Genomic DNA, 10,341 nt, shown 5'->3' on the forward strand with positions numbered 1-10,341 from the left:
CAAAACTGAGAAGGAAGCTCATTAGAGTAAATACAAAGATTTATTTTTATGTGTTACAATTATATTGTTCTAGTTTAGGAGAGAAGCATGACACAGCTACATGGATTCTGTGCAGAGTTGTTTAGGTAATTAACTCCAGTGGAGACACACTATTTTCAGATAACAAGGAACATACAATTTTCACCTGAGGGCTCCAGACATTTAGTTTCCTCAAATCAAGACTATAGTGATGAGGACTACTTAAGTCAGGAATGCAGCTTGGCACACTGAGCTGTCCTTCCTGAATCTCTTGAGCAGCATGAAGAGTCTTTCACTGTCCACGTAAATGTATAATAACATCATCATGAAATGCAGTGACTGGCTTCCACTGTCAGATTTGGATGCTTACTGGCATAATGCATACAGCAGGAATGACTGCATAATGTGCTTGGGTTCTAGTAAGTATTCGGGAAAGGTCTGATGACCATTTATATATATATTTAAAGATTTATTTACTTCTTTGAGAGAGAAAGAGCACGCATGCACATGCCGGGAGGCAGGGCAGAGGGAGAGGGAGAAAACGTCCCAACCTGGGGGTCGATCCTCAGGACCCTGAGATCAGGACCTGAGCTGAAACCAACAAGAGTTGGATGCTTAACCAACTGCACCACCCAGGTGCCCCCATTATATAAATTTTTAAAGAAAGCTATTAGAGGTGGGTGAGGGGATGGGTGAAATAGATAAAGGGGATTAAAAGAGTACACTTACCTTGATGAGCATTGAGAAATGTATAGAATTGTTGAATCATTATATTGTACACCTGAAGCTAACATAACACTGTTAATTATGCTTGAATAAGAAAGATATCTAGTAGAGCATATAGATATAAATGAGTATCAGCATTCCTAATAGAGTACACTTGTAAGATTTTTATGCATATTTATGTATGCATACATGTATGCACTAGTGTGTGAGACTATGTGTGTACACATGCAAACACACGTGTGTATATGGTGGTAGGGAGAGAAGGAGAATATGAACCTTTTGGAACAGTAATTCTTTTGCTTTTAAATCCCATAGGATTGGGCGCCTGGGTGGCTCAGTTGGTTGAGCGACTGCCTTCGGCTCAGGTCATGATCCTGGAGTCCCGGGATCGAGTCCCGCATCAGGCTCCCTGCTCGGCAGGGAGTCTGCTTCTCCCTCTGACCCTAACCCTTCTCGTGCTCTCTGTCTCTCATTCTCTCTCTCAAATAAATAAATAAAATATTTTAATAAATAAATAAATAAATAAATAAATAAATCCCATAGGACTGTGAGCAACCCAAGAGCAGGCAACCTCTTTTCTTGAACTTCTTATAATTAGGTATAATGCTGTGCCTGATTGAGAATAAAAACAAAAAATGAATGAATGGATGAATAAAATATAATAGATAAAATACACAGCTGTGGAATTATAATGAGAACACGTGTGTGGATGCAATTGTCAGATGTAAAGAGCCGTGGAAGGGTAGGCTGTGATATTTTTGGGAGCACACATCAGTTCTTGGTTTCTTGCGAGAGACGCAGGAATACAACTATCCCCGGGGAATTATAGTCAAATGCAATGGAGCCTTTGGGGCAAAGTGGTTGTAAGTGTGGTTCCTGGAATTAGAACTGAGTTGGAATCACAGCCTCATCACTTACTAGCTGTGAGACCTCAGTTGTGTCATTTGCGCAAAGGGCACACACAATAAGAGTTCTTAAAGCATTGGGCCGTTTTGACAGGTGCATGCTTCAGTGCACGTACAGGTATTTCTTACTACAGATTTGTGTCTGTAAAAATTCAATTAATCTTTACTAAAAAGATCTTGAAGAGGAAAAGGATTGTCCTGACTGTTCAGGTTGGAGCTCTCTGTGGTAGTAAAGATAACATGAGGTTTGTAGTATGAGAAATCTTCATCAATGTCCTAAATCTGCTACTTAAAAGTTCTGTGTCTCAGAATTAGTTCCTTTAGCCACGAGATTCAGATTCTTCTCTGTACAATAGGATAATAATATAATAGCTCATATTTAGCAGTGACAATGTGCCAGACACTGTTCCAAGAGCTTTATGTGTATTTGCTCAGTTAATCCTCACAGTGGCCCCACGGAATAACTACAGTATTGTTATTCATCTTGGCTACTCATTGAAGTTGTAGTGATTACCCTCATCTCACAATTGAGAGAATAACTTCAAAGAAGTTTCATAAATGGTACTGTATTTTCCACTTCTCGAGGCCTTGTATTCTGTGCAAGGCATCCTACAGTCCTTGGCACCTATGAAGTGGTAAATAAACATAGGTGTGCTGAGTCAGGAAGATGACTCTCGGAAATCCAGCCAGTAAAATTGACAATGGTTTGGTGAGTATGGCTTGAATACTATAATAACACTTCTGAAAACCGAATGCTCCTGAGCACGAGGATGATGAACGGTGTGTGGGAGTGTAGACTCGACAGTTGAGCTGTTGATGAATACACAAGCCTCTTTAAAGGGACTGAGTGTTTCCACAGGCAGCCTTTGCAGGAGGATAAATTGAACCATTTGAAATTCATAGAAAGCAGACGGAAAGGCACCCTAGAAATCTGACTCCTGGAATTTCAGGTCTTAGGCATTTTATCTCAATAAAAAAATTAGGAAACCTATTGACTTCACCTATTAGACTCAGAATGAAAAAAATTGAGCCTGCAGAGAGGTGAACTGACCTAGTTACAGAGATATAATCTGTTTAGTGAGAGGAGAGCTATATGCATAGAAAGGTAACATAAGAGAATTTTTCCTGTTCAATGTAACTAAGTTCAATGACCAAAGTTTATGATGCCAGTAATCCCATACTTGGATCTAGATGAAACATAAATTGATTAGGTTGGTACCAAGAAGGGTATTATTGGATCTGTCACAACATGGTTTATACAGAAATACTTGGGAGTTTTATAATCAAATATATATACTCGAGATGTATATATATATATGTATAAAATCAATACATACTGACCATTCAGATGACTAGATTAATTATGCAAAGGCCCAGTTTTGTTGGTGCTACCTACTGATTTAACTGTAGAATATGTTCTCTTAGGCCTTGTTATTTGTAGAAGCCAGCTCTGTTCTGCCTCCTCTAACTACCTCCTCTTTACATTTTCTATTCATTCATTTATTCAACAAATATTTATTTAGTGCTTACTGTATACTAGGCACTGGTGCTAGGTTCTGGGCACCCAGTAGCAAACAAAACCAATATGGTTCTTTTCTTCACTGAGCACAAAGTCTAGTGGAGGAGGCAGATCATTTGTAGATAGATCTGAAAGGACTTGCTATTAGATTGGATGGGGGGCTACAGAAGATTGAAGAGCTGTGAGTGACTCCCAGGTTTCTCACTTGGACAACTGGGTGGCTGGTGGTGCCATTCAATGCGAGCAAGTATACTGGAGGGAAACCACAGGGCTTTTGTTGTTGCCTTGGTATTCTTCTGGCTTGATGAGGGAAAAGTGACTGATCACATGTTAAGTGTGTTGAGCTTTAGGGGCTTATGGGCCATTTAAGGGGCAATGTCTAGTCAGTAGTTGGCTCTATAGACCTGTGTCTGTTTTATCTCTCTGAATCCCACCCCTCCCTCCTCATGGACTTTAGTCTTTTGTTTATTCCCCTCTGCTATGTTTTGAGTTCTTTCCCTGTATTTCTTTCTTATCTTCAGCATTAAACAGATACTTCACTCTTGCAAAACATAGGGACACACATCTCCTATCCCAATACATCTCTCCATATACTTCCTGTATCTCATCATTAGGTCATTCATTCAATTAGTAGTTATTTGGGCACATATTAAGCAGTTTGCGGGTTACTGGAGACGAAGTAGTAAATAAAATCAGCAAGAGTTTTGTCATTATAGTCCTTCATACAGGCAATGAACAAATAACAAGTATGTCTCATAAGGATTAGTATAAGGTGTTAAAAGAAAAAAATAAGACAATGATGTAATCTAGACAGAGAAGTCATGAAAAGCCTGGAGGGAGTGATATTTAGGTGAGACCTAAAGGCCAACCAAGTAAGAGCTGGCCGAGACAAGAGCATGATGGTTATTAAAGTTTGGAACAGAGTTGAAGGCTGTGGGAAGATTGGTCAAGACTCTGAGGTACAAAAGGTCATAAGCCTTTGGTGGAACTGAAATAGGTCTATAGTGAATGGAAATAATTAACTTCAACCATATGAAAGTGCCATTATTTATGGACTACCAGAATGGCAACTCTGTATGGTTCAATCCAGCAGAAAGCAATGAGAAGATAAGGAATTCATTCACTTTACTTAGAAAGTACTTATTGAGTGCCTACCAGATGCGAAACGCTAAGATAAACAATCCTGCCCTCTTGAAGCAGAAATTCTAGTGAAGAGAGAAAGAAGTTTAAAGGGCTGTGATGGGGAGTGCTGGATAGATTGTATAGAGTCTTGTGCTTTTGTAATTAATCCTAAAGGGCAACGAGAAGACATTATAGCATATTAATCAGCAACGTTACTGGGTCAGTTGTATATTTTTAAAATAACACCATGGCTAAAGTGAGATGCAGATGAATGGGTTGGAGGGATCAAAAGTGGAAACAAGACACAAAATAGAAGACAGTTAATCATCAGATAAGAGATCACAGTATCCTAGACTAGGGTAGAGTAAGAATGGTGGGAAGTAGACAATTAGATACTGATTTTTGAGGTAGAATCAGCAAGACTTCAAAACTGTTAGGATGTGGGGAGGGGAGGTAAAGTAAGGTCAAAATCTGCAGTCCCTTCTAGATTTTGTATTGTGAGCCTAGTGGGTGGTGGTATGATTTACTGAGATCAGGAACACATAAGGAGGAATAGGTTTGGGGTATAGCTTTGATCAGTGGCAGATATTAAGTGTGAGATATCAAGCGAAAGATGGCAAGAGACAATTGTAATCAAAAGTGCAACAATGGGAGCAGTTCTCCCTGAGTGTAGCAGTAAACTGTTATATGGTCTCCAGGGAATTTGTAAGCAAGAATGAAGTTGGCTAAAAGTGATCTGCTTTTTGGTGGCGCCTGGGTGGCTCAGTCGTTTAGCGTCTGCCTTCGGCTCAGGTCATGATCCCGGGGTCCTGGGATGGAGCCCCACATTGGGCTCCCTGCTCCGCGGGAAGCCTGCTTCTCCCTCTCCCACTCCCCCTGCTTGGTTCCCTCTCTCACTGTGTCTCTGTCAAATAAATAAACAAAATCTTAAAAAAAAAAAAAAAGTGATCTGCTTTTTATTATTGCCATGTGCCAGCAATGCTAAGCAATTCCAGACAAAATACTCTTCCCTCCTGGAGCTGTCTGTGCCCATCGCCCTCCTCACTCCTTCCTTGGTACACCACTGCAGTTGGGTATGGATGCCTGCTTTGGGGAGAAAAGTCAGAGCTAGAGATATTTACTGGGGTTTCAGCAGCATATGGGTGATAATGAAAGCCACAGCAGTAGAAGCAGTAGAAAGGGATACTCGATATTAAGAAGGGCATAAGAAAGAGCCAGAGCTTTGAAAATGATAATATTTAAGGAGTTAGCAGAGAAAGGCATATACAAAGAGACTGGGAAGGATTTTCTAGAAATATGAGAAGTGAATGATATTACAGAAACCATAGGAAGAGAGTGTTTCTATAATTATGATGTGGTCAAATGTCAAGTGAGGTGAGAACTGAGAAACGTATTACCTTCTCTATTCAATATTATCTGAGCACCCAGTGTGTGTTAGGGGGCCACAACAAAGGGTGAGATATGGTTCTCATCTGTGAGAATGTTATAGGCAAGTGAGAAAAACGGGTCAGATTGATCATTGGTTATAAAGCAACAGAACAAATGTTCAGAGAAAGGTATGTAAAAAGTAGCTGGGGAGGAATAAAAAGTATTTGGGGGAGAAACTAGATTGGAAAGGGCAGAGAAGAATGGGGGCAGGGATTGTGCCAGAGATGGCTTGAAAGGAAAGGTTGGCCTTGAAGGAGTAGGTCAGCAGATGAAAAGAGAGAGCGAGATGGTTAATGCCAAGGAATACGCAAATTCAAGGAGATATAAAAATGTATGTTGCTTTCAGTAGAGTAGAGGAATGCTCCGTGTGCATGTGAGGAAGTAGCAGGAGACTACAAATATAAGTCAGAATTACCTTGTGAAATGTCACATGCTGTGCAAAGATTTGAATTTTTTTAACTGTGTAAAATAGGCACCAGTGTTGTACAATCCGTGATACCATGTGTATTTTATTGACATAGCCAGCTTATATCCCACCGGCTTCCTAAAAAGATTTGTATTGGGTATCATTATTTCATTTTTTAATGTAATAGTAAAATCAAAATATATATTCATATATGCAATGTGATTTCATAAACGTTCTCTTTCTAAAGCACTTTCAAATTTATCTCACTGCATCAATTCATTGAATAGTAAAGAAAAAAATAATTAGTCTCTGCCTTCCCCATGCTTCTAAAGAGCCAGCCACAAACTCTAGGGCTAAATGGTTGTTCCTATTAAGGTCATGAAATATTGCACTTTTTCAAGAATACTGGCCTCATATGGGTACCTGAGTACCTATGAAAGGCAATATTTGGTACAGATCCTTTACAACCATGGTGTGTTCTTTCCGGAAGATGCAATATCTCTTCTACCTGATGTGTCCCCATCCTAAATTACCACCATTGTCTGTTTTCTTTGACTCTGGATTATTCTATCTATCCTCTGATGGTTCAAAGGAATCTGAGTGATTATGCCCATCTGCTTTAGGAGGATTCTCTCAGGTTATAACTCTCAGGTTATATTCTCTCAGGTTATAATTTTTGGATAAATGCTATCAATATGGAAACTGGATTTCTCAGGCCTCACACCGATTAGGGTCTCCAAGAAGTTACAGATGAGTTATGACTTGTTCACCCATTACCAACAATAGTCATATTTAAATGACCACAATTCCACTAGTCAATTTTATCTTATTAACACAAATATCAAGGCACTCTGTCAAGAAAAGATCATTAGTGACCTTTTGATTGTGACTCAGTGTGGTAAGTTAGTCGATTAGCTCTTCCCTTTCAACGTTCCTAAGAAATAACCCTGCTTAACAACTGAGACTTTGGACAATATCAATGAGAAGGCTTTTCAATGTGTATACGTTCATATAGTTTTTCTCTCCTTAGGTGGGATGCTTTAGTAATAAATATGGTGAAGGTATAAGGCATTATATGTGCATGGTACTCACTCCTATTATTAGCAAAGAGGTGGAAATCAAAGAATGTCTAGAAATTTACCTCATCCATTCTACATTTATATTATTTAACTGAAGATACTATACACAACTATATCTACTTTTCCTTCTCCCCTGAATCCACTGCATTTCAGTCTTTATCAAACACATGGAACCTGACAAAAAATGTATGTAAAAGCTCCATTCAGAAATGAAATAGTAAATGGATGTGAGTCCTGTGGTCATTTACCTGTAGATGAGCAGGCAATGGAGAATCTCAGGGGACTGGCAGCATCTTATCAAGCACTTCACAAAGCTAACTGTTGACCTCAAATGGACTATATGTAGATAAATGAACAACAATCCACAGTCCAATAGTGGGAAGCATGTCTCCACAGGTCTCCCACATTTCAGGAAGTCTTTTAATCAAATGGCCTTGACAGCTTTGTTTCAAACTCTTTTCAAGGATTTTTGTATAGTAAGCTACCTTGAAGATGGAGATAGTGTCTCCCTCCAGGGCAGAGAAAAGATATGCTTCCTTAGCAGGGTAAGACAATGTTGGGGCAAATGCTGGGCAGATTTGATAGCAGCGCTTTTATTTGATTGTGCCTAATCACAGAGTTCCTCAGTTATGACCCAGACGTGCTGTTTATATGCATCAACCTTGCTCACTCTGTATCCTTCCCATGTGATTCGGGGTGGGAGGGTAGGGACAAGAGAAAATAATGAATATGAAGCTCATGCTGTCTGCTCGCTATTTGTAACAAGTCCTTTGTTTCTGACCTGGGAGTCAGGTCATCTCTTGGCATGTATGGAATTGTAGCAGGCTAACCTTGATCTTGCAAGCATGGTAAAATCTCAGACACTTGACACCATTATTAAAAAACAACTCAGGTGTATGTTCTAGTAACAATAGGATACCACAAATTAAAAGTTAAAATCAATGGGCCAGGATGGTGGTGGATGAAGTCTGTTAAAACATTATGAACATCATAGGGCGCCTGGGTGGCTCGGTTGGTTAAGCGACTGCCTTCGGCTCAGGTCATGATCCCAGAATCCTGGGATCAAGTCCCATATCCGGCTCCTGGCTCAGCAGGGAGCCTGCTTCTCCCTCTGACCCTCTCCCCTCTCCTGCTGTTTCTCTCTCTCAAATAAATAAATAAATAAAATCTTTAAAAAAAATTATGAACATCTTAGATGCTTCTAAGTAGAGTGTCATTGGTGTTAGGTTTGTTATCAAACCCTTACATCTTAGTGAACAATAAAGGTTAGGAAATACACAAATAAATGTAAATCCTACTGTATGAGATAATATCATGGTATATCATTGGCAAGCTTTTGGGGCTTCCATTTTATCAAGGAAACAACATGCATTGGTTATAAACACTGACTTGACTATGTGTGCCTAATGCCAGTTGAATAATTAGCTAAAAGTGGAAATGTCATTAAACAAGTAATCTAATGTCATGTTAATAAAAACATAGTGAGAAGATTGAAAGCAACCTTTTAAAAAGGAAGCAATTTCAGATAAAAATGAAATTTGTCTTCAGGCCAATAAAGTTGAATTCTGTGAGAATTTCTATAAAATTAATTTACTACTGAATATACTAAGATTAATTGTGAAAGCTAGCAATGAATAGTATTTGCTGGTGGTATGATTACAAATAATTCTTTCCTCACTCTTGCTTCAATTCAATATTAAGATATTTCCTCCAGATAACGTTGTGGTTAACTTGTCAATTATAACATTACCTAGTCTTCTGTTTTCCTGGTGATCATTTAGAAATTTGGGTAGAGGCTGTGTTCTTTGTCTTTATGTTCCTCAGTAATTCAGTGTGTGCTACACATAATAGGAGCTCAGCAAAATGACAAGTATAGCCTGTCATGTGTTGAACTGTCATTTCTTCTAGAAAAAAGATGACTAAGTTCCTGTTTTCAAAATACCAACAACATATTTCTCAGTAAAAGTGCTTCTATGATACTGCTTTAAACCATCTCCATGAAATTCAATAGCTGTTTGTTCAAGTATTAGAATGCTGCTTCATTTTTATGTTTATGATGCCTTTTCTTGTAGGTAGAGCTCTACTGTTTAAAAAATCAGTATTCAGAAATGTAACAGCCTGATGACTTTATTAACCTTTTGTTCAACTTTTCCCCTCTAATTAAACCATTTTCCAAATGATAATCTGCTCTATAGTAACTAATTTGGAAGAAAATTTTTCCTGTGATCTTATTTTGTGCTGTAAATAGTAAGAAGCCACAATCAGTATACAAATATACAGCTTACAAAGCAGAAATGTTCAACATAAGCAGTCTAGTGATTTTTATATTTAAATTAATTTAGGATTCATCTTGGCACATTAGCTGCTCTGAGGACTATCACCTCCACATTTCTCTGTATAAGTTGATTGGTCTGATAATAGGCACAACATTATTTGGGAAGAACTTTGGACACATTGACCACAAGTAATAATGGAATCTATGATAAGAAATACTATGTCTACTAGAATGTAAATTCCATAATGGCAAGGACCTTCTCTGGTTGACTTCTATCCTCATTGTAATAGTGATATAGAGTAGATGTTCAATAATTAGTATTTTAAACAATGAAGTAATCTTATATGAGTTTGATATGTTTATAAAGAAGGAAGGGGAGGTACTTCGTGGAGGAGTTGGTCTGTGACTCTAGCATTTGTATTTGTCACACTCCATCACATACCCTGTCTTACCATATCCATGAGTTATATCATTCCAAATAATTATCTTATTCATTTACCTGTATAGTGTCTCTCTTCTCCACTATGTTATAAATTCCATGAGGAATGGTACCATGTCCTGGGTACCGCAAATACTTCCTGGCATAAAGTAGATCTGTTGAATGAAATAGTACATTTTAATATAAATTTAGTACATCTATAAAGTGCAAGACAAAAAACAGAAAGATAGGAAAAAATCCAATCTTTGGAATGATGAGACAAACCCTCTAGAAGGGTATTTGTATCTGTTCAGCATGGGAGGCCAGGTTATGGAACTCACTTTCTATAATGACCTGGAACTTGCTTATGAATCTTAAATATTGAAGGGATTGAAGATTTCTAGACGTTGCTGGCAAATCTTGGTTTTGGCAAAAGATAATTTAA

This window comes from Neomonachus schauinslandi, chromosome X, assembly GCF_002201575.2.
Source record: "Neomonachus schauinslandi chromosome X, ASM220157v2, whole genome shotgun sequence".
Lineage (NCBI taxonomy): Eukaryota > Metazoa > Chordata > Mammalia > Carnivora > Phocidae > Neomonachus > Neomonachus schauinslandi.